The sequence below is a fragment of the Scylla paramamosain genome, chromosome 23 (genome assembly GCF_035594125.1).
Source record: "Scylla paramamosain isolate STU-SP2022 chromosome 23, ASM3559412v1, whole genome shotgun sequence".
Classification (NCBI taxonomy): domain Eukaryota; kingdom Metazoa; phylum Arthropoda; class Malacostraca; order Decapoda; family Portunidae; genus Scylla; species Scylla paramamosain.
The window spans coordinates 4,145,486-4,169,485 of record NC_087173.1 but is presented as its reverse complement, the minus strand read 5'-3'; the positions used below and the strand labels follow the sequence as shown (position 1 = coordinate 4,169,485).

Genomic DNA, 24,000 nt, shown 5'->3' with positions numbered 1-24,000 from the left:
GAACTAGCTATAACAAACTGACGTGGCTATTTTTTCCCCAACATATCCCTCCCGACGATAGACTTTTATTCCCCTATTTAAGCACCACCGAGGACACTCCATCACAGGGTATCTCTCCATCGATGACACATGAACACCAGAGCACCCAAAACTCCAGGAACTATAACCATAAACTACTTCTTCCAGTCATCTGCCCTGAGAGGAACACACAGAGCAGGTTACATATATATATATATATATATTTCCCCTTTCCGCCATAAGCATTTTTCCTTCTATCAACTTACAAGACAGGAAGAACATCAAGAAGAGACGAACGAGTCGAATATCGAGTGAGTGAGACGAAATGGATACGTGGGTGGAGGGATGTTGCAGGAGACGTGATGGAAGGGAGGGGCGGAAAGGGAGGGAGTGAGGAGGGGTGAGAGTGAGACGAGAAACGACAGATGGGACAGAAAGGGAGGGGGAAGATGGGAGTGGGGGGAAGGAGGATTGGGGCACAGAGGGAGGCAGTAGGGGTTGGAGGGAAGGTAAGGACAGGGAGTGATGGATGTGAGGGAGAGGGCGAGCCGTATGGGTGTGAACAAGAATACAAACAATATGAGTTGAACGTTGAAAAGAGAGGAAAGAAAACCTATAAAAAATAACAAGGCAAGAGAAACAAGAAAAAAATAAACAAAGCAGGCCGAATAGAAAGGAAAAAAATAATAAATTATGCTTTAAAAGGAAAAAAAAATAAAAAATATGCCTTTTGTAAGGAAAACGAAGACAAAACGACATAAATGAAGGACAACTAACTGTGAGAGAGAGAGAGAGAGAGAGAGAGAGAGAGAGAGAGAGAGAGAGAGAGAGAGAGAGAGAGAGAGAGAGAGAGAGAGAGAGAGAGAGAGAGAGAGAGAGAGAGAGAGAGAGAGAGAGAGAGAGAGAGAGAGAGAGAGACGAGACTAAAAAAAAGATACACAAAGGAAAGAACAAATTTACAAGAAAGAAGGAAAGACAAAGGAAGAAACAGAAAGCAGGAGACGTACACACAAACAAAAAAAGAGAGAGAACCAAACAGACAGGTAAGAGAAAAGAATACAGAAAAGAAAAACCAGCCCCAGAAGAGAGAAAAGGAGAAACAAAAGCCGAAGGAAAGGACACACACACAAAAAAAAAAAGGAAAACCAACAAGAAGGAAAGGGAGAAGGAAAGAAGTAGAAGGAAAAGACACAGGAAAACGAAAGACTAACCATCCCAGAAGGAGAGAAGAGAGAGAGAAAGAAAGAGAGACCAATACAATATAGAGAGAAGAGGCTATGACACAGCAAAACGACGAGTAACAACAAGAAGGAAAGAAAATCCGGGGGAAACAAGAGACAGGAGGCAGAGGATTCAGGAAAAAGCTCAGGTCACAGAGAAGGACAGTGTGCCGAGGTTTGGTGATCGATGAGGCTGAAGGGAGGGACAGGGGAAAGCCGGGAGAGGAGGAAGAGGGAGCAGAGCGTACCAAGCCCTGTGTGGGTCCTACCAGACATCCCTGCCCGCCTTGCTCGTCTCCCTATTAAAAGTTATTGGCCAAAGTGAGCGATACCGTATCCTGGGAATCTTCAGTCATCAGCCTCCTTTTTTCTGACGTGCATCGCTGATAATCATCGTACTTTTTTCTGATTTGTTGCTACATGGTTGTGTTTTTCGTTGTTTGTGTATTCTTGTTTGTTTGTTTGTTTGTTTGTTTGTTACCAGTGTTTTATGGTTGTTGTTCATCTTCATTCTTTCGGTAATGGAGATTAATGTATCGTAGAGGTTTAGGTAGTTGTAGTTGTATGTAGTAGTAGTAGTAGTAGTAGTAGTAGTAGTAGTAGTAGTAGTAGTAGTAGTAGTAGTAGTAGTAGTAGTAGTAGTAGTAGTAGTAGTAGTAGTTATAAACAAGAACAAAACAATAATAATTAATAATAATCAATAACAAAAACAACGACTAGCAGCACCAGCAGCAGCAGCAGCAGCAGTAGCAGCAGCAGCAGCAGCAGCAGCATCAAAAACAACAATACACTAATCCACACATGTGATCCTCAGGCTTGCCACATAACTCAGAGATTTTTTACCGAGAGATCTATAAAAAAAAAAAATAAATAAATAAATGAAAATAAATGAAATAAAATAAAATAACAAAAAATAAAATAAATAAATAAACAAATAAATAATAAAAAATTGCAATACCTAATCACAACAAAGTATTGCACTGAACATATTTCTCGCCCAAAAAATAAACTAACCGTCCAACACACTCGACCACATCAGACGACCAAGTAAACATCTCATTTCCCCCCAGCTAAATTGATTATTTTTAATGTTAAGCGAGGAGTATAAAAAAAAAAAAAAATTGCTTCTTTTTTATGTTCCTTTGTAATTGCTCGGCTTAGAAATAACATACGCATATAAAAAAAATCGATAAGTTTGCAGTCGACATGTTTGCTGTCTAGTGACGGACCGATTTAAAACTTTATGCAATATGTTAAAGGGGAGGAGAAAAATGCTGACAAAGAACGGAGGAAAAAGCACAAAAGTGTGAATATACTACGTGAAAAAAATGGGCTAAACAAAAAATATTGGGGGAGAAAAATCTGAAAAACTAAAAGCCGAAACAACAAAAAATGGGAACGGATACAAAAACTCTATGGTGTTCAAAAACTCGAATAAAAAGTAAGATATGAATAAATAAAAAAAAAAAAGCAGAAACAACAGGATGGCAGATAGAGAGACAGGAAGCCAAACACAGAAACATACACGCACGTAGACACGAGAGAGAGAGAGAGAGAGAGAGAGAGAGAGAGAGAGAGAGAGAGAGAGAGAGAGAGAGAGAGAGAGAGAGAGAGAGAGAGAGAGAGAGAGAGAGAGAGAGAGAGAGAGAGCACCCCAAATAACTATAGCTTGTCTCCTCAGATCTTCCCTCACACACATAAAAAAAAAAAAAAAAAACTGAATACCTACACAAAGAACGAAAAAAATGAGCCCAAATACGACACGTGCAACTGAGGCAACCAAGACAGGAAGGAGGAATGAAAAAGACCCAAGAATAACCCAAGAATAATCCTCATTACCCACCACGCAGAGCAGACCAGACTGGTAACTTTAACGAGAAATCTAAAGGGGATGTTTTGGCAGTCTTATAATTATATTTTGTTCTCTTCCTTCGAGACATACAGAGTAGAGGTAAGGGAAAAGCATTGGAGAAAAAGAAAAGGACATCTAGCTGCTTTCTTTCTGACTTTTCCCTCGCCTGGGTGGAGTGAGCTGCCACCTGTGTCACCGAGAAAATGCCTCAAGTTTAAACGTGACGTGATTGCCTGAGAAGAGTGTAACAAAAATATTTATTCGAAACGTAAATGGGATGTATTCTTTTATTTATATTTGTTTTAATTAATGGGTCGGTCGGTCGGTCGGTCGTTCGGTCTCTCTCTCTCTCTCTCTCTCTCTCTCTCTCTCTCTCTCTCTCTCTCTCTCTCTCTCTCTCTCTCTCACACATCGTCTTTTTTGCCCCCATTCTTTATTTTCCTTTCCCTCTTTATAAATCTCCTCTTCTCGTCTAAATACTACTTGTCATTTCGCAGTGCTCCTTTCTGCTGTTTTCTCTCTCCTTAAACATCAAAGAAGATCTGATGCGTCAGTAGCAAAAGCAGCAACACCAGCAATAATAGCAGTAGTAGTAGTAGTAGTAGCAGTAGAAGTAGTAATAGTAAAACAAGATGACAAAAAAAAAAGATATATAACTAACCTGAATGTGGTGCAGATGATGGCAGCGGCGGCGGCGGTGGAGGCGGTGGTGTTGGTGCCATCTGTAAAGGAAAAGAAAAAGATCCATGTAATTATATATGAAACACACATTTAAATATATATTAAATACATATAATCAATTATGCATCAAAAATGTATATCGAAATATAATAGATATAAGAATAAGTGTAAACAAAAGAATATATACATTTTAAATACATAAAAACGCTATACATTCAAATCTATGTAATATATTGTTGCCAAATAACAACTAATGAGGAAATCTGACGTTACAATTTCATTCCCTCTCTTCTATATTTTACTCCTCTCCCTTCCCCTCATCCTCTTCCTCCTCTTCCTCCTGTTCCTTTCTGGTCCTCCTCCTGGGTTAATAACACGTAATACTCAAATCTGACGTCACGACTCGCCTTTCTTCCTTATCTTAGCCCTCCTCTTCCTCCTCCTCCTCTTCTTCCTTCTCCTGCTCCTCTTCGTCTTGCTCCTGACCTGACCTGACCTAAATACTGGGAACAAGTCTAACGCACACACACATTCAATATGCATATTAATTGACCATCACACGTTATTACAGAGCAAGAAACGACAACTTGCATGATGACGATTATGATGATGGTCACTATAAAGTCCTTCACTAACACCTTATTTGCATCCCTGCCTCTCTTTACCCTTCCCTCCTGTTCCCCGTTTTATCCTATCCTTCCTTTCTCTCTTCTCTTCTCTCCTCTTGTCTCTTCCCGCCGACTCCCTCCTTTATCTGTTTCCCTCCTCTTTCCTACCTTCCCTCCGCCTCGTTATGATGAAACGCCAATGGGAATGTCGATGCAGTTTCCCAAAGTGTGATTTCCTTCAGCCGGGTCGAGGAAGGTCACAGCGGCGTCATAACTATCGTGTCACCGAGGTTGTAATGTAAATCCCACCCAAGGATATTCCAGCCAGGATGATTCTTGTGTTAAATTGAATCTTTTCTAAATGAGTAAATAAGACAGAGGAAATAAAATGAAATAATAAAAAAAGAAAAGAAAAGATACACTAAAATAATTGAAGGAAAGTAAAATAGAAATATAATAATAATAATAATAATAATAATAATAATAATAATAATAATAATAATAATAATAATAATAATAATAATAACAACAACAACTCTCATCCTAACCTAACCTAACTTAATGGAACCTAACCCTCAGTGTGGTCTCTCTTGCGGCTTATCATGTCAATTCCACTCAGTAAATTCCTTCCACACAGATTCCATGAAATTCTACCCATGCGAAAAGAATGCAAAATTAACCTACCCTAACCTAACCTACCATAACATACCTTGAGGGCAGTTATTTTTGGGGGAAATCTTGCTGGTGGATGTTTGTTGGGGAAGGTTTATTTGGGAGCTTAACGATAAACGGATACAGGAAGGCGTGGGTGGATCTTTTTTTCTTTTTTTTTTCAGATCCCTTGCGTGTATAGGGTAAAGATTATAGTGAAATATAAATATATAGCAAGATATATGTTTAAGCTTCACTGCATTACACAGATAAATTAATGTCAACATGTAAACACGAGACACATCAATGGTATTTCACATACACACGCACCGCACAACACACACGCACACGCACACACACTCCTCCCCTACAAACCCATAAGTCTAATGTAATGAAAAGGTATAATTACATCCATACATTTCTCTACCTCAGAATGAAAAAAAGTAAAATAAAATGCTGAGCAAACACGAATAAGATCGGAAATGAACAAATAAAATTGCCGTAAAAATAATGACGCTTTGAGAATTAGAAGAAAAAAAGAAAAAAAGTAAGAAAGGTTATAAAAAAACACCATGCGGGGAAGAAAAACATAGAGAAATCGAGTCTTTCCTCCTCAGAACACTTTAAATATTTATCTTCTTTTGTTTGCTCTTTTTTTCCCCACTTTTCAGAGAAGGTTTAATGTTTTCTTTTCGTTTTTTATTCAACTGAGAACGACATGAAATTAAACCCTTAAAAGGCATCAAAACTGCGAGAGAGAGAGAGAGAGAGAGAGAGAGAGAGAGAGAGAGAGAGAGAGAGAGAGAGAGAGAGAGAGAGAGAGAGAGAGAGAGAGAGAGAGAGAGAGAGAGAGAGAGAGAGAGAGAGAGAGAGAGAGAGAGAGAGAGAGAGAGAGAGAGAGAGAGAATTATGGCCGTTTACAAAAGAAAACTAAATAAGAATTAAAAAGAAATCCAATAAAAGAAGAAAATATAACTAATTCCAGAAAAAAAGAAAAGAAATACCATCAAAAGACAAAAATGCATCATAAATAAGCAAAAGAATTAAAAGTTGGCAACGAAAAAAAAAACTTCAAAAGTGCAAAATAAGCAAAAATGAACAAACGAAACGCAAAATTAAGAAACGAAAAGGACAAATCCCATCAAAAGTACAAAAATATACAAACACGAGACCACAAAAATCCTTCTATTCACCGAGACTCCGCGCACTGCAAAACTATTCTTTGAACTCCCAAGAGACACGTGCAGCCCTGAACCTTATGCTCTCCGTATTGCAACTCACGGCAACATGTAACAAGGGAGTGCGGCGGGCTGAGAGACTGGATGAGGACGACAAAAGACAGAGACGGAAGAAAAAAAGGAAAAGGACAACAGGTACGGCCTAGGGATGCTAGCTAGGAAACTTGCAACAGTGTGGGGAAAGAGAGAAAAAAAAAAACGAAAAAAAAAAATAGAACACGGTGACTTGTGCTGCAGCAGGTATGATACCAGAGGAAATAATCAAGAACCAAATGAAGAGGAGAGACCAAGGCAGAGGGCGCAAGCTGAGGGTACATAGAGGACATGTTTATAATACCTCCACGATAGATTCCCAGACGCCCTTGAGACCACGAAACTCTTGTGCCGAGAAAGACAAGCTGTGGGAGAAGGAGTGCATCAATATTTCTGACTCCTGGAGGAGGCCCGTGGTGATAAAGCGAAATATTGATGACTCTCGGGGCCTGGACACTCTGCAAGCAAATGCGTGGAATAAAAGGTTGCACAAGATTCATGAAGCACGGCTAGAAGGGCGAGAGAGGCGGGAGGGTAATAAAGCTGGAGGCAGAGGAGGACGGGAAAAGCTAAGAGAGAAAAGAAGAAAAGAGAAGGGAAGAGAAGCAGGTAAAGATCCGCAAAAGGCGAAGGAATTTTTACGTTATTAATGAACACTTAAATTATTCACTGTTGTAACTAAAGAGTCACCAGCAATATTGGTAGCAGATGCAGTAGAAAGCTGTAGTAGTAGTAGTAGTAGTAGTAGTAGTAGTAGTAGTAGTAGTAGTAGTAGTAGTAGTAGTAGTAGTAGTAGTAGTAGAAGTCATTTTAGCAGTTATAGCAATATTTGTCTAGCAACCACAAAGGTACAGCCATCACATCAGCACCTTACAAATATACCAGTACACAGTTCGAACTCACCATTGGAGATGAATGCCTCGGGGACCACACAATGATACGTATACCGAAAACGCTAACATCAATAACAGAGACCAATGGCCGTTCCTATTTACCCGCGTCAGAAATATACGAGGCCCTTTGAGATGACATTATCCCTGCCAATACAACTCAATTCCACTAAAAGCGCGGGATCATAATAACAGCAGATCTGCCAGCCTCCACTCGTTAACATAACAGGTCATTGAGTACTGACACCACACGCATCCACGTACGCACACACGCAAGTACATATATTTACAAATGTACATGAATATTTACGCTTACGAAAATAGGTGCACAAAAGATTAGCAACGTTTGTCTGTCTGTGTGTGCAGGTATCTCTCTCTCTCTCTCTCTCTCTCTCTCTCTCTCTCTCTCTCTCTCTCTCTCTCTCTCTCTCTCTCTCTCTCTCTCTCTCTCTCTCTCTCTCTCTCTCTCTCTCTCTCTCTCTCTCTCTGTGTGTGTGTGTGTGTGTGTGTGTGTGTGTGTGTGTGTGTGTGTGTGTGTGTGTGTGTGTGTGTGTGTGTGTGTGTGTGTGTGTGTGTGTGTGTGTGTGTGTGTGTGTGTGTGTGTGTGTGTGTGTGTGTGTGTGTGTGTGTGTGTGTGTGTGTGTGTGTGTGTGTGTGTGTGTGTGTGTGTGTGTGTGTGTGTGTGTGTGTGTGTGTGTGTGTGTGTACTAAAAAACTGACGTATAAATAGAAAGGCTTTTCACCACAAAATCCTGTGTCTTTCCTCCCGTCCCAGCCCGCGTGCCTCTTGTGGAAATGGCCGCTGGAATAACCAATCCACCGTCGAGTACATTGGATGGATCGAGGATTACTGCAAAGTCTCCAGCACAATTCCAGAGCTCAGAGACGAGAGGACACCAGGACCGATTCTTTCATTATTTGCAGTGCGGACAAAGGTTGATATTCCATGTTGCATTTCAGATCCTCAACTCGGAGCAGAAGACAAATGTAAAAGTCAAGAGCCAAGTGCTGTCCTGGTTTTTTAAGACGAATACAACAGAGCAGAACAAGAGGAAGTGAAGTGGGTAACAAAGGTAGTTTCGAATGCTATGTGAACTTGGGAGCGTGTCTGAAATGGAATAGGAAGAGTAAAGGGACGAAGTATACATATATAGTTAACAAAGGTCATTTCAAAAGGCTGCGGTGCGTTTGTGGTTAGGTATTTTTGAAAACTGAACGAGGGTAATATCGAATTTTGTGAGGCTGTGAGCGCGTTTGAAATGAAATGGGAACACTAAAAAGGGTCAGATTAGTTAAGAGATAATTTGAAAAGGCTGCGTTACGTTGAGGTTGTGTATTTCAGAAAGCTGGATAAGGGTGGTATCGAATTTCATGTGAGAGCGTTTGAAATGTAAGGGAAAGCGTAGAGTGAAGGAGTACATAGTTAACAAGGCTAATTTTAAAAGGAAGGCAGCGGTTATGTATTTAAGGAAACAGGGTGGTGGAAATGGAAAAAAAAATGAGTTAACAAGGAGAGGCAAAGACGCTGGTAGATCCGCCTCTGTCTCAACTGGATCCTCGTTCAATTATTTCCTTTACCTCGTCAAAAGGAAGTTAAGGGAGGAAGAGAGAGAACACCTTTTCCTGACAACCAAGTTTTCTTCTAATCTCTGTGTCAATTTAACTTCTCCTTCAACTTTCATTGCCTTTCTTCCATTTCACAGCGAATGTTGGATGGAGGAAGGGGGTGAGGCTTTTCTCTCTTCTTCCCTCACCACCACCACCACCACCACCGCCACGGCCTCTTTGTCCTCGCCCTTCACCCTACTCCTCCTCACCAAAGCTGTTCGAAGCCTGGAGACGCGCCAGAACCGCCACCTCCTCACCCCCTTCTCGTCAAAAACTCGCATTTAAAAAGTACACCCGAGTGGAGCTGCACAAAGCGGGCCACGCAGCGCACCACCAGAAACAAGAGGTGGAATTTCTGGCGCAATGCGTGGGTAGGTTCCTCGGAAGCAGCGTATCAGTTTTTACATTTATATATTTTCCTGTTTGTAACGAGAGATTAAATTCTGGAGGGGAGAGAGAGAGAGAGAGAGAGAGAGAGAGAGAGAGAGAGAGAGAGAGAGAGAGAGAGAGAGAGAGAGAGAGAGAGAGAGAGAGAGAACCACCAATCTCTCTCTCTCTCTCTCTCTCTCTCTCTCTCTCTCTCTCTCTCTCTCTCTCTCTCTCTCTCTCTCTCTCTCTCTCTCTCTCTCTCTCTCTCTCTCTCTGAAAACTCAAACTAACAACACCCTCACCTTGTAGAGAGAAAAAGTTACGACACTCCTACATGTAGTAAGATCCGAGACAAAAAAAAAACAAACTCACACGTAAATCTAACTAGATACACGGAACAGAAATCATACGGAAACTTCAGAGGCGAAAGTCGTTATATAAACCAACTTTTTGTTCTCTTCTCTCAGGCAAGGGAGCTGAGAAATATGGAGAAGGAAAGGAAAACAAATAAAGTCCATGAGAGAAAGAGAAAAGAGATGGGGAATGGTAAGAGGGGGAGGAGGAGGAGGAGGAGGAGGAGGAGGAGGAGGAGGAGGAGGAGGAGGAGGAGGAGGAGGAGGAGGAGGAGGAGGAGGAGGAGGAGGAGGAGGAGGAGGAGGCACTCTCGAGAGGAAAGACTTAAAGACAATGAAAGAGAGGAAAGGAGAGGGGGAGAAAGAGAGTGGAGGGAGAAATGCAGGTAGAAAAACAGGTGTGGTACATTGAGAGAGGGAGAGAGACAAAGAGAGAAGGGACAAAAAGGGAGGGAACGAACGATAGGGAGAAACAGAAGAGGAGAAACTGAAAAAGAAACAGAGAAAACAATGTTAAACTAGAGAGAGAGAGAGAGAGAGAGAGAGAGAGAGAGAGAGAGAGAGAGAGAGAGAGAGAGAGAGAGAGAGAGAGAGAGAGAGAGAGAGAGAGAGAGAGAGAGAGTACAACAAATGCAAAAGCACTCTCTGGAGTCTCAAAGGGAATAAAAACGTAAAAAAAAGGCCACAATTTCAATGCCTGTGCCTGGGTTTGAAAGAGTGCAGCAGGAAATGGACTGAATCATTACTACCAAGCAAAGGGAGGAGAGAAAAATACAACAAAAAACGGAACGAGGAGAAGGACATGAGGGAAATGAAACATGCAGATATGAAAAGAGAGAAAAAAAAAAGAGCTGAAAAAAATAAGTAAATGTGTCCAAAAATTTAGATTAAAAAGCAGAATTCACTTTATTTTTCTGTATATCTTATTTTTGTGTTTCTTCATACTTGTTTTTCGTGTTGGATTTCCCTTGAAGGCTTGACTAGGAAAGCTCCATATTTTCGTCCATCATACTCATTTTTTTTTCTTTTTTGAGTATCACATAACCACTTCTTTCTCTCAGCTTCCCAGAATGCAACATAGCAGGGTTAGATGTGCATATGTGTGTGTGTGTGTGTGTGTGTGTGTGTGTGTGTGTGTGTGTGTGTGTGTGTGTGTGTGTGTGTGTGTGTGTGTGTGTGTGTGTGTGTGTGTGTGTGTGTGTGTGTGTGTGTGTGTGTGTGTGTGTGTGTGTGTGTTTAAAAATTGAGAAAACACACACACACACGGTCATTATCGCAAACATTTCAGCAACACAATCCAATCACCAAAACAACACCCTGGAGATCTATTTGTTTTGCGTTACACTTTGCCTTCTGAAATACAAGCAATGCAAACCAAATCATCAGGTGGGTGAAAATTCATTAAAACTACCGAAGCAATCCAGGAATGGTATCATCACCACCACCACCACCACCACAACCACCACCACAACAACAACAAAAACATCCACAATAATAATAATAATAATGAAAATAATAATAATAATAACAATAACACCATTTACCATTAAAAAAAAACTATATCCGCAATTCAAAAGGAAATTATGTAGTTTTCCATACTTTTCCGAGAGAGAGAGAGAGAGAGAGAGAGAGAGAGAGAGAGAGAGAGAGAGAGAGAGAGAGAGAGAGAGAGAGAGAGAGAGAGAGAGAGAGAGAAACACAGGCAGTGAAGCAGAAAGACCGACACACACACACACACACACACACACACACACACACACACACACACACACACACACACACACACACACACACACACACACACACACACACACACACACACACAGACAGACAGACAGACACAGTAAAAGTAATACAGTATAGGAGGCAAAAAACACGAGAAAGGGAGGTAGAGCATGGAGGAAAACCTAAAGAATGTATTCCCGAGGGGAAGGGGAAGGATGGCCCGGGAGACGTAGGGTGAGGAAAGGCAGGACAAGGTAGATAGAAAGTGGAGGAGGAGGAGGAGGAGGAGGAGGAGGAGGAGGAGGAGGAGGAGGAGGAGGAGGAGGAGGAGGAGGAGGAGGATTTCTCAAAACAAAAACAGAGGTAGAATATTGATTGAGGGACACTGAATAAGAGAATAAAAAATAGGGATGACTGAAAGAAACAAGAAACGTAGATACCAAATAGTAGATGTATAAGGAAATTTTCAAGGAGGAAGAGGAGGAGGAGGAGGAGGAGGAGGAAAATTTTCCGTACAAAAACATTAAGGTAGAATATTGATTGCTGGAAATCAAATAATAGAATAGAAAATAAGAGTGATAATCAAAAGAGTCAAGAAAGAAACAGACACCAAGAAGATGAATAAGGAAAAGTCAAGAAGGAAGAGAAACAGGAAAGACAGAAGGAAGACGAGAACGACGATTGGTAAACCCTAAATGAATGACAGACGTAAAACAAAAATGCACAAGTTGTCCCTGAAAAAAAAAACATTAAAAAAGAGAAAAAAAAGAGAACGCGGGAAATAAACGCTTGTAAATAAATGCCAGTAAATGTCAGTAAATATCCATGGCGGTCTGTGGGCCTCCGCCTCGCGTTTCCGTCCAGAAGCGGCGCGCATTCCACGGCTTCTTGGCATTTCATGTTGGCATAATTCCACATTCTCTCTAGTGGACTCATAAAAGTTGGCTGAATGTTGGTTCAGAGTTGGCGCGACTGGCATGCTTGTCCAAGAGAGGCTGTGTGTTGACCAAGGCTCAGCTGGAGAAAAGGAGGAGGAGGAGGAGGAAAAAGGCGAGAAGTAGGAGGAGGAGGACAGAAACAAAAATCTTGAACGTCACTGAAAAAAAAGTAAAAAAAATTGCACTCGAAACGAACAATTTCTCCTTTCGCCAATGCAGGAGGGAGAGAGAGAGAGAGAGAGAGAGAGAGAGAGAGAGAGAGAGAGAGAGAGAGAGAGAGAGAGAGAGAGAGAGAGAGAGAGAGAGAGAGAGAGAGAGAGAGAGAGAGAGAGAGAGAGAGAGAGAGAGAGAGAGCGAAAACACACACACGCGGTAATACACGGCTGCTACCTCCCAAAACAAAGCCGTCGCCGCAACCAAACTGTCTAAACTTCGGTAAAAGGAAAACATTGGTACGCTCATGTTGAGGAGACTCACTAAGAACTATCGAGGAGAGGAGAGGAGAGGGGAGAAAAGAAGATAAGAGGAGAAGAGTAGAGGAGAGAGAAGGAGGGGAGAGGATGGAAAAGGGGAGAGAAAAAGTAAAATAAGAGGAGGAGAGGAGAGAGACGAGGAAAGGAGATAAAAAAAATGAGAAGAGCAGGAGAAAAAAAAATCGGTGTAGCAGGAAGAGAAAAGAAGGAATGAAAGCATAGCAAAGCAAGGTAAATGGAGAGAAGAGGGAAAAAGAAACGAAGGAAGGAGAGCAGAGACAGGGGAAGGCAAGACAGTGGAAGATAAATAGAAGGGAAGCAAAAAGAGGAGGGATACTCGTAGAGAGGAGAGAGGAAGTGAGGTGAAGAGAGGCCAAAGCAGGGCAGGAGATTAAACGAAAGGTGCAGGAAGGGGTTTTCTGGAGGGCACACAGGATGTTATTAAATGTCACGAAAATTCACAGGGATGAGAGTTGGCAGTGATTTCAATGCAACCACACCGCCACGACTACCTGTGCCGCAATGACCTATGCTTCAGTATTTTCAAACAAAGCAAAACAAAGCAAAATAAAGGTGATATATGAAGAAAAAAAAACAATGGATACAATTCAAAAACTAAGGATAAAAAATATCAAATAAAAATAAAAAAAAGAAAGGATAGAGTAAAGCAATCCGAAAGGGAGGGGGAAAAAGGTCACTGGAAACAATGACGAAGGGAAAAAACGAAAAAAAAAGAAAAAAAAAGAGCAGGAATCGACAGAAGACAAAAGACGACGATAAAAGGACAAACACAAGAGAAGAGGTGCAGTGGAAAACAAGATAAATTTAATGGAAACAATCACACAAAAAAGCACTCCAGTAAAAGAAAACGCAGCCAGACCAAAGACAATGATGAGGGAAAAAGGACAAAAAGAGGAAAAGAGGAGCATGGGAAGTGCATGTCTCCACTAATCGCGCGTGAGATTAAAGAGTCGAAGGGACACAGTGGTGGTCGCGATGTTGCATTTTCTCCCGGAGTCCATTCCGCCCGCCCCGCCTCCAGTGGTATTTCCAGTGCAATAGTTACGAGTGCAGCAGCTTACACTAAAGTCCACAGGTCGCGCAGAGGCGTTGTGGGGCGGCCGCGGTCGCGTCGGCACCACGACCCCAAGATTCAATACCCGACACGAACCACAATAAACATTTTCGCTTTTACCAGCCTACGCGAAAAAAAAAGAAAAAAAAAAGTAAACTCCATACGATTTCCAACACACGCCATGCACGCCGCCCTCACGCAAACCAGTCCTTCGTTACCACGCCCTACGCTCGCACACCCATACTCTCCTTCCCCTGACAACGAGGACAGCCCAAAGCCCATATCAATACGTTCTTACTACAAGGCCCTTACACCTGCCTCCTGCATTTCCCCGCTGGATGCTGCGCGCTACCTGCCTCACAGCGCCCCATTCCTGTGTGTACCTGTTGTATAGCGCCCCTCATGCCAAGTTTGCCAGCACATACAAGCGGACGCATACACAGCAACGCAATTATGCACATTAGTAAAATTCACGAGGCCGTATTACTGCAATTGCTGTTGTTACTTAAACACACTAACAAGAACAAAAACAACAGCAACAATTACTAGAACAGCAACAACAACAGTTACTACTACTACTACTACTACTACTACTACTACTACTATTACCCACAATAAACGAATATGAAAGTGTAGTCCTAGGGCTTCATACTTTCATAAAATATTCCCACAATATTAATAATAAACAAAGGAATATTGTGCTGCACTGAGAGAGAGAGAGAGAGAGAGAGAGAGAGAGAGAGAGAGAGAGAGAGAGAGAGAGAGAGAGAGAGAGAGAGAGAGAGAGAGAGAGAGAGAGAGAGAGAGAGAGAGAGAGAGAGAGAGAGAGAGAGAGAGAGAGAGAGAGAGAGAGAGAGAGGGTATTGAGTTATGAGGGGAGAGATGGGGATAGAAAGGGTGAGAGAAGAGGGAGAGGAAAAAAAAAATTATGGAGAAGATAAAAATTGGACCAGGAGCCTTTCAAATCGGATTCCACGTAAACGAAGCAAAGTCTCATCCCTCTCTGTTATTCCCGCCGCCACTTTTACATTACAAAATAAAACACCAGAAAATACACCAGACTTTTCCTTCCTTTGGAGAATAACGCTGCTTTCTTCCGTCATTCGCATTCACGCTGAGGTTGTGGTCTCGTGGCGGAATACAAGATGAATGAGCAAAGGTCAAGGATGCAGGCCACTACTGATACACACCGCACATCACTCACGGGAAGACAAATGTACGAAGGGCAGTGATAGAAGCTCTCCACGAATATATTTATGTGCGATGCATCAACATGTATTGCAGCAAGTTGGGAGGTCAGGGACAGAGAGAAGGGACATTGCGTGGTAAAATTGAGGGTTTGGTTTGGTTAAGTTAAATTAAGTTAATGTTAGGTTAGTTTACAGTGAGTTATTGTTATTACTACTATGAGTGCTTGAGAGAGAGAGAGAGAGAGAGAGAGAGAGAGAGAGAGAGAGAGAGAGAGAGAGAGAGAGAGAGAGAGAGAGAGAGAGAGAGAGAGAGAGAGAGAGAGAGAGAGAGAGAGAGAGAGAGAGAGAGAGAGAGAGAGAGAATTTAAGAACGAATAACAGACAAACGCACACACAGACAGACACACACAATAGCAGACAAATAAAAGAACAGATGCAGCGCAAATAAATAAATAAATAAATAAATAAATAAATGAAAATAAAAGAGCCACGATAAAACCAGCAGAAAAAGATACACAAATAAAAAGAAATAGAAGCATAACCAGACACGAAACGCCATATTGCCCAGCACAAACTCTCCGCCAATGACCAAATTCTGTACAAAAAAAGTCAGAATTTCAGGCTGCCTTAAATCTGCATCCCAATAATTTGGAAGAGAACTCTGCGTTGAGGATTTAATGAGAATTTCCCTCTATGGTAAACGCAATGGGTGGATTATACTAATCTCCCTCTCTCTCTCTCTCTCTCTCTCTCTCTCTCTCTCTCTCTCTCTCTCTCTCTCTCTCTCTCTCTCTCTCTCCATTCTTACGGTAAAAGTTTTCGGTTCTTTACCACCTGGTATGTGTGTGTGTGTGTGTGTGTGTGTGAATGAAGGTGGGAAGGGATGAGCCGAGACATAATTAGATGAAGAAGCATCGCGTTGAAATATAAAACGCGAAAATGGTCTGAGTCTTGTGAGGAAAGAAATTGTAATAACACCTTGCCATCTCATTTCTTTCCGTACATGCAAGAGGAGGAAGAGGAGGAGGAGGAGGAGGAGGAGGAGGAGGAGGAGGAGGAGGAGGAGGAGGAGGAGGAGGAGGAGGAGGAGGAGGAGGAGTATACAATGAATATAATGAAATAACGCAAGACTAAAGAAATGGAAGGGAAAAGAAAGGAAAATAAAGAAGAAAAACGAAAATAAGACATTCATAAAGATTCTCACAAGATCTCTACTTAGGAAAACTTTTTAAGCTCTTTTCCCAAACACTTTATGCCAGCGCGCGCGCACACACACACACACACACACACACACACACACACACACACACACACACACACACACACACACACACACACACACACACACACACATCTTCGGTACCTCCTCTCCAGCGCAATTTTCTTTCTTCTGGGGCAAAGAGGCTTAATTTAATTTTCTGTTACACCAAAGACAAATTTTCAGGTTGCAGAAAATTTACACTAACGACACAGAGACGAGGAGAAAGGCAAAAATTACTGTTTGTGAGACCCGTATTTGTATCCCGAAGGAGGCAGGAGTAAGAAGAGGAGGAAAAGGAGCAGGAGAAAAAGGAGGAAGAGAAGAACCGAAGTAGAAAGAGAAGGCAAAAGTAAAGAGAGCAATGAAATGGAGGAACGCAGTTGCCCCTTGATAGCGGTGGTGGAAGAGAGAGAGAGAGAGAGAGAGAGAGAGAGAGAGAGAGAGAGAGAGAGAGAGAGAGAGAGAGAGAGAGAGAGAGAGAGAGAGAGAGAGAGAGAGAGAGAGAGAGAGAGAGAGAGAGAGAGAGAGAGAGAGAGAGAGAGAGAGAGAGAGAGAGAGAGAATGCAAGCAAGCATGGGATGGAGGAGGAGGAGGAGTGCAAATTATCATGAGAATAACTCGTAAGTAGAAGGGAATGAGGCAATGAAAACTGATATGATTAGGAGGAGGGTGAAAGCTGGTTAAGTGCAATCCAGTAGGGAAGCGAAAGTACGTTAACTAGGTTTCCAGTAGCGACGGAGAGAGAGAGAGAGAGAGAGAGAGAGAGAGAGAGAGAGAGAGAGAGAGAGAGAGAGAGAGAGAGAGAGAGAGAGAGAGAGAGAGAGAGAGAGAGAGAGAGAGAGAGAGAGAGAGAGAGAGAGAGAGAGAGAGAGAGAGAGAGAGAGAGAGAGAGAGAGAGAGAGAGAGAGAGAGAGAGAGAGAGAGAGAGAGAGAGAGAGAGAGAGAGAGAGAGAGAGAGAGAGAGAGAGCGAGCGAGCGAGCGAGCGAGCGAGCGAGCGAGAGAGAGAGAGAGAGCGAGAGAGAGAGAGAGAGCACAAAAACCCAGAAATATACTACTGTCACAGGTGCCAGTTATCTGTCTAACTACTGTTTCATGTGTGACTTTTGGTGACGGAAAACCAGCCTAACTCGTCTCTTTTAGCGTGCTTGTGCGTGTGTACATGTGTGTGCGTGTGTGCGTGTGTGTGTCTGTGTGTGTGTGTGTGTGTGTGTGTGTGTGTGTGTGTGTGTGTGTGTGTGTGTGTGTGTGTGTGTGTGTGTTCATGTATTTCTAACGTGTATTTTCAAGCAAAGAAATCCACAGTTTAAACTTTTTTTTCCTTCCTCAAAACTTTTATCTTTTCTTTTTTACTTTTTTTTTTTAACCTTTTCATGTCGTCTTGGTTAGGTCACCTCGCCTCTGTCCTCTATGTACCGTTTGCATGACAACTTCACTACTTCGCCTCTGTGTTTCTACAAGATCCCAAGGTCCGAGGCGCCGCTTCCTTCATTAAGTTCCGTCTTCAATTCTACGAAATAATACTAATGGTTCCAGTCATTCTTATTCTTTACTACTGCTATGCACACAAACATTCTCTCTCTCTCTCTCTCTCTCTCTCTCTCTCTCTCTCTCTCTCTCTCTCTCTCTCTCTCTCTCTCTCTCTCTCTCTGAGTAAAGAAAACACTACTGAAAGTTCCCTCCTGCTACTTATTTTTTTTTCTTCTTCCGCGAATTTACTTAATTGACTTAGGACACACGATGGGTGGCGAGAAAAAGAAGCCTCGTGCAGTTCGCATTTCATGACTCTCTTTCTCGGGAAGAAATAACCCTAATATAGAATGAGATATAAGTATGAGTATGCGTGCCTATTTCCTTTTACTTCCCCTTATCTCCAACCTCCTATAATTTTCCCCAGCACATGCCTAGCCAAGATTTTTTTTCATTTGCACACTCTTTAGTTTTTCCACAGCGCCATTCAGGTTCTCTCTATATAGAGTGCCAGCGTGCAATATCTGCGGAATATGTCATGAAGTGTCACGCATAACGAGTTTAATATGCATATAGAGAGTCTAATTAGAATTACACCAACCAGCCCCTCAGAATTGCAATACACAGAGCAATGTCATGTACTGCTAGAACTATTAATATACAGGAGAAATTCGGGGAAAAGTGAGGAAATAGTGTTTTGAATAATGTAAATATAAAGTCTTTTTATGGAGGCCTGAAAATTCTGTGGATCGTCGAAGCGCGTTCAAAGTCTACGGTCATTACGTCCTGCGTTTCACTTGCATTGTGTAGTGTGCACATGAAAGCGTTCCTACTTGATCGTTATGTTTGGTGATTATCTTCATGTGTTACTGCTGCTGTTGCTACTGCTACTGCTCTCTCTCTCTCTCTCTCTCTCTCTCTCTCTCTCTCTCTCTCTCTCTCTCTCTCTCTCTCTCTCTCTCTCTCTCTCTCTCTCTCTCTCTCTCTCTCTCTCTCTCTCTCTCTCGTTCTCCCACACGTACTTCAAATGATATTCTCGTTATAAACTAATATATTTCCTCTTGTCTATTCTTCCCCTCTCTCTCTCTCTCTCTCTCTCTCTCTCTCTCTGCAAACACGTCATACAAGTTTATAAAGCACGTTTAGATAAAACTAAGGCTTAAAATAAGGCTTAAAAAATAAGGCTTAAAGAGACTGTCTTCCCAAACATAGCAACAGGAATGAGGAACATGAAGCAGTGGTGATGTGTACAGAAAAAGAGAGTCCCAGAATAATATCACACAAGAGAAATAAAAAAAATAAATAAAAAATGCAAACCATCAAGAATCAAAGTCAAGGGAATTTTTCTATGATTCAGTGTGAGAATTGCAAAGTGGTGTGAAACAACTTGAATAAAATATGAATTCTGCACCGCAAAAATAAAACCAAGAGACCATTATGAAATTCCTCAGAAACTTAAGAATAATTCAGACTTTGGAGAAAATTACGGAATAGAATGAAAAAATCCCTTGCGGTATACTTCATATTATTATTATTATTATTATTATTATTATTATTATTATTATTATTATTATTATTATTATTATTATTATTATTACTATGTTGTTATTATTATTATTATTATTAGTAGTAGTAGTAGTAGTAGTAGTAGTAGTAGTAGTAGTAGTAGTAGTAGTAGTAGTAGTAGTAGTAGTAGTAGTAGTAGTATAATTGTTGTTACTGTAATGTAATAAGCATAACTAGAACAACAACAACAACAACAACAACGACAACAATAACAACAACAACACAATCATTTTCATCAAGGCAGTCGTTGTGTACTCTTTGCGTATCTTGAATGCTGAGTAAGCTGAAAATTTGGCCTGCTCCACACGTAAGAATTCTTGACTTTCCTGCTAAAAACGTCCCCAACATAAAAATAATAATTGTCCCATGCAGATTCCTCGAGGTCTTTTAGGTAATTAACATAATCAGACCAGAGAAAGACGAGGGCCTCTGGGCAACATGATTCCGGTCCTCGCAAAATACAACGTCTTTCAGATGGAAATTAGACGCAAATTCCTGCACACTTCCCTTTTTGGCTTAAGTGAGGGTTCATCGTAGGGTTGTCCGCCTCCACAAGCATCTCCTTCCCGCGCCCTTGACCACGCCCAACTACTTAGCCAGGCAACACTTTTTATGCGTACACACCTACAATATACTAAGCGAAATAGCACAAGAATGCATACAATTCTCTCCTCTTTACCACGCTCATGATATTCAAATGTTGCCAAATACAGATTTCTTAACCAAGTCACCTTTTTTCACTTACACACTCACAGCTACTAAGATTATGGGCACAGGAACACGATTGCAAGCTTTCTAGGATTACATTGCAAGCTTTCTTTTTAAAATGATCACACATAATCCTTATCCTTTGGTATGCTCTAAATAAAGGTAGATCTCTTGCCAAATACCTTCATTATCTTCTTTTCAATTACCAAGCAAATTCTAAAATTCTCTCTTTGATGATTGTTTCTTCTTTTCTACAATGATTACCAAACAGGAAATTATTTAGCCCTACTGGAATAATATTAAACCCGACTACAGGAAAGCAGTGGTATGTGAATAGAAAATATGGGAGGAGAAACAGGCTGTGGTTTTGGTTAGCCTCCTTTACACAAATATCCACACGAATACATGCATAACTTTTCTCTCTGCCAGCACAATCATATGCACATCACTGACCACGTGTCCTCTAGACTAGAGTTTCTTACCCGAGCATCATGATACGAAGCCTTGTTCATTACTCCCGGCAGCTCTTAATCGACTCCCAGCAAGGAAGGATGTACCGCATTGCTAACCGGGAGCCGCGTGCCTCAGCAGGGACGCGAACACAGAGCAGCAGAACGCACGACACTACATCACGGCGCGTCCAAATCTCTCTCTAATTCTCGGCACCAGCTGCTACTAAATCAGGTCTAATTTTGCACACCACCACCACCTCATCAATCCTTCTTCCTATTCTAATCCCCCACGCATTGAAGCAAACTTTTCTGCAACAAAGAAGATAGTTCTCAGATTTATCATCGTCACTCTAATCACATTTCCGGGAGTAGGTCGGAAAGGCCACATATATCAGCAAGGCAAGAATTACTTCAAGACCATCATGCATCACCCGCCGCCGGAATGGTCCGCGCACCTTCTGCCGGAATTATGTTCATGTAAATTCGCGAGGTGAAGGAAGCACAATGAACGAAAGTGAAAATGGGTTTTATACCAATTCTGCCTAGTCGAAATGCTAAATGTTGTAACTAGATCATTATTAATACTAGCTGTACCTCGCTGAAATTCGAAAAAAAAAAAAATTAAAAGTTTGCAAGATTATTCACAGTAAATACGACCAGTAAGTCATATGCGACACAGAGGAAGCTTCTTTTTTCCTTTTTCAGGCCGAACATGAAAAGAAGAGTAATGAAAATTAACAAAAATGACAACCCGGAAGCTTAAAATCCATGAAATAATGTATAAAAAGCACCTCATCCACTCTGTAGTGCGTCACTCACAGCAGGATGTAATGCGCGGGACGGACGCGGGACGGGACTCGGTGGAACAGTGACGGGAAACTGACGTTGGGTGGCGTCCCGCGGGGTGGTAATGGATACGTAACACACTGTTTTCTTTTTTGCAGTGGACGTTTTTCATCATCCCGAGAATAATCCTAACAATCCATCTGCTTCTGTTTTTTTTTTTTTTTTGCTTTTTTTGCTTTTACATTTATCTGAACCAGAGGAAATTGCTAACTGGCGAAACAAAACAAAACAAAAACACAGTACTGGGAATTAATATATGTGCGGATTGTGTATCGCATTTTCAAGCAATTAAGTCGCGTTATACAGGTTTAGCTTTCATAGTGTATTGGTAAATTCATGTCCAATTAGTGGGCATTATCGAGTTGCTGTTCAAGGTTCAAATGTGTAATCCTATTGGATAATATACGTCCACTCAACAAACTCAGAGTGTGCTACAGTGAGAGTGTGTGTGTGTGTGTGTGTGTGTGTGTTCAGACAGCACATTAATATTAATAATGTAAGCTAATCTCTCCTGCTGCATAATATCTACAAGTAAGGGAAGGATTTGAAAATAACATGATAATATAGAAAGTAAAATCATTCTTAATCGCTTTTTTTTTTTTTTTTTACAGATCCGGACCCGAACTAAAAAAAAAAAAAATCACTCAGAATTTTTTATATCATAGGAATATGATCCTTACTTAAAGAACAACCATCGTACACATACAAAACATTATTTTGATTTCTTAGGAGTGGTGTGTAGATAATAACCAGATTTCACTTTTAAAAGATATTGAGACACTAAAAAGACATTTTACCGATTGATATGTACTTTTATATCATTATTATTATTCTATTTTTCACGATTCAGCATTATGTAATCTTAAAGTAAAATTCTTAATCGCAATTTTAAACGATTTTTTTTACAGATTCGGATTAATTAAAAAAGAAAAATGTGAAAAAAAATTTTCAATCTCATAATTTTTATCTGATTATAGGGATGTGTTCCTTACTTAACAACCACTGTATGTATGTTAAATATTCTTTTGAGTTCTTAGGAGCGATGCGAAGATCACAACCATATTTCACATTTGAAAGAAAGAAAGACACTAAATAGATACACTTCATCACTTGAAACGGTGGTGTAATTGTCTTATGACCATAATTCGTTCTAAAATCACAGTTGGAGGGAAAAAGGTACGGCAAGACTTTATTCTCAAGGAAACAAGTAATTCCTCCCCTGAAAACAAAAATATATATATATATAGAAATGATCACTTGCAAGCGCAACAAAACGTGTACAAGCAAAGCCTTTTACCCGACAATGCATAGCACAGTGTTTATCATTTGCAAATGTACCAGTTTAGTCACAAAATAATTATAAATTTTGTACTTGCTCCCACAAGTGACAAGTTACAGCCAGCTTGTAGAGTCGGTGGTGGTTGACTGACAGATAATGTGGTTGAATACCGAGTAAAATGTTATAAGCATAAAAAAAATATATTAAAAAATAAATAAATGAATAAATAAATAATAATAATAATAATAATAATAATAATAATAATAATAATAATAATAATAATAATAAATCAATAAATGAATAATATTTCTTTAGTCATATAGCGCGTTAGTCGTGAGACAAATACGTCGTATAGCGAGTTACACACTGTATATAATTTTTATATCAATATTCTTCCTCTACTTTTCATGGTTCAACATTCTGCAATCTCAGAGAAAAAATATTACGCAAGTTGACGTGGAAAAGGAAAATGCTGACGGACACGCACGCACGCCACGCGCGCACACACACACACACACACACACACACACACACACACACACACACACACACACACACAGAGCCTGTGCTAACAAACTCGACCTTTACAACTGTCCATCTGAATATTACTGTCAGGGATTAACATTTTTGTGGGTTTAGCTGCAACAAACGCCCCGCCTGGTCGTGATCTGCCCTGCGTGCGGCGATGAACTAAACAAGCAACTGTCATGCAGGTCTTGGGGCAAAGAATTTTAAGCAGCGAAACACTAAGCCTACAAGTTAAACGTAAGAGAGAATCACGCGACAATATGCACGAATTGAGATACGTATTCTTTTATGTATGCATGTGTAGTGTTCGTTCGTAATGTTCTTGTATTGGTTACCTGCTATGACCTGTGCTATTTTTAAACATTGCTGGTGTTCAGTTCTATGGAAAATGTTTTGTTTGCTCTGTGTATAAAAAAAAAAAGTACATTTGAATATCAAGTTTCTCTGTTATTATTTGTAGTAACCAACACCAACAACCCCACTACCAACACCAGCACCACCACCACTACTACTACTATTACTACTACCACCACCGGCAGACACACTACAGCCAGGCACACGCTACATGACCATTTTCCAGGCTAATATTACTAAACAGAGACCAACTTGTATCGATCCATCTCAATTCCCAGAGAGAGAAAGAGAGAGAGGCATTTAAAGAACACTTCCCACCCAAACCCTGAGGCAGCGGCAGCAACTCAACTCCCCTCACTCCCCTCCCCATTCTCACTCTCTCCCTCCCCTCCTCCTTCCTCCCCTCGCCCGCTCACGCCTTCCTTCCTTCCTTCCTTCCTCAGCCTCGACTCTAGACTCCGAGGTACGTTTTTGCTGATCCCTGATAGTTCTGACTCGGGTCGTGATTTATGCCTTCAATATTTCACAGTCCGTAAACTTGGTTCTGAAATGATGGGGGATGCTGGTAAATCATGCGGGAGTGCCTTATTGTGTGTGTGTGTGTGTGTGTGTGTGT

General features: G+C 41.1%; 1 long non-coding RNA gene across 2 annotated transcripts in view; it reads right to left on the bottom strand.

Moving 5' to 3' along the window:
- Positions 1-24,000, bottom strand: part of LOC135112454 (uncharacterized) — a 144,839-nt gene that overhangs the window by 15,228 nt on the left and 105,611 nt on the right. For both annotated transcript variants that reach the window (XR_010274395.1, XR_010274396.1), the window contains exon 4: positions 3,752-3,812. This is a non-coding gene — a long non-coding RNA (uncharacterized LOC135112454). The remainder of the gene's footprint in view (positions 1-3,751; positions 3,813-24,000) is intronic.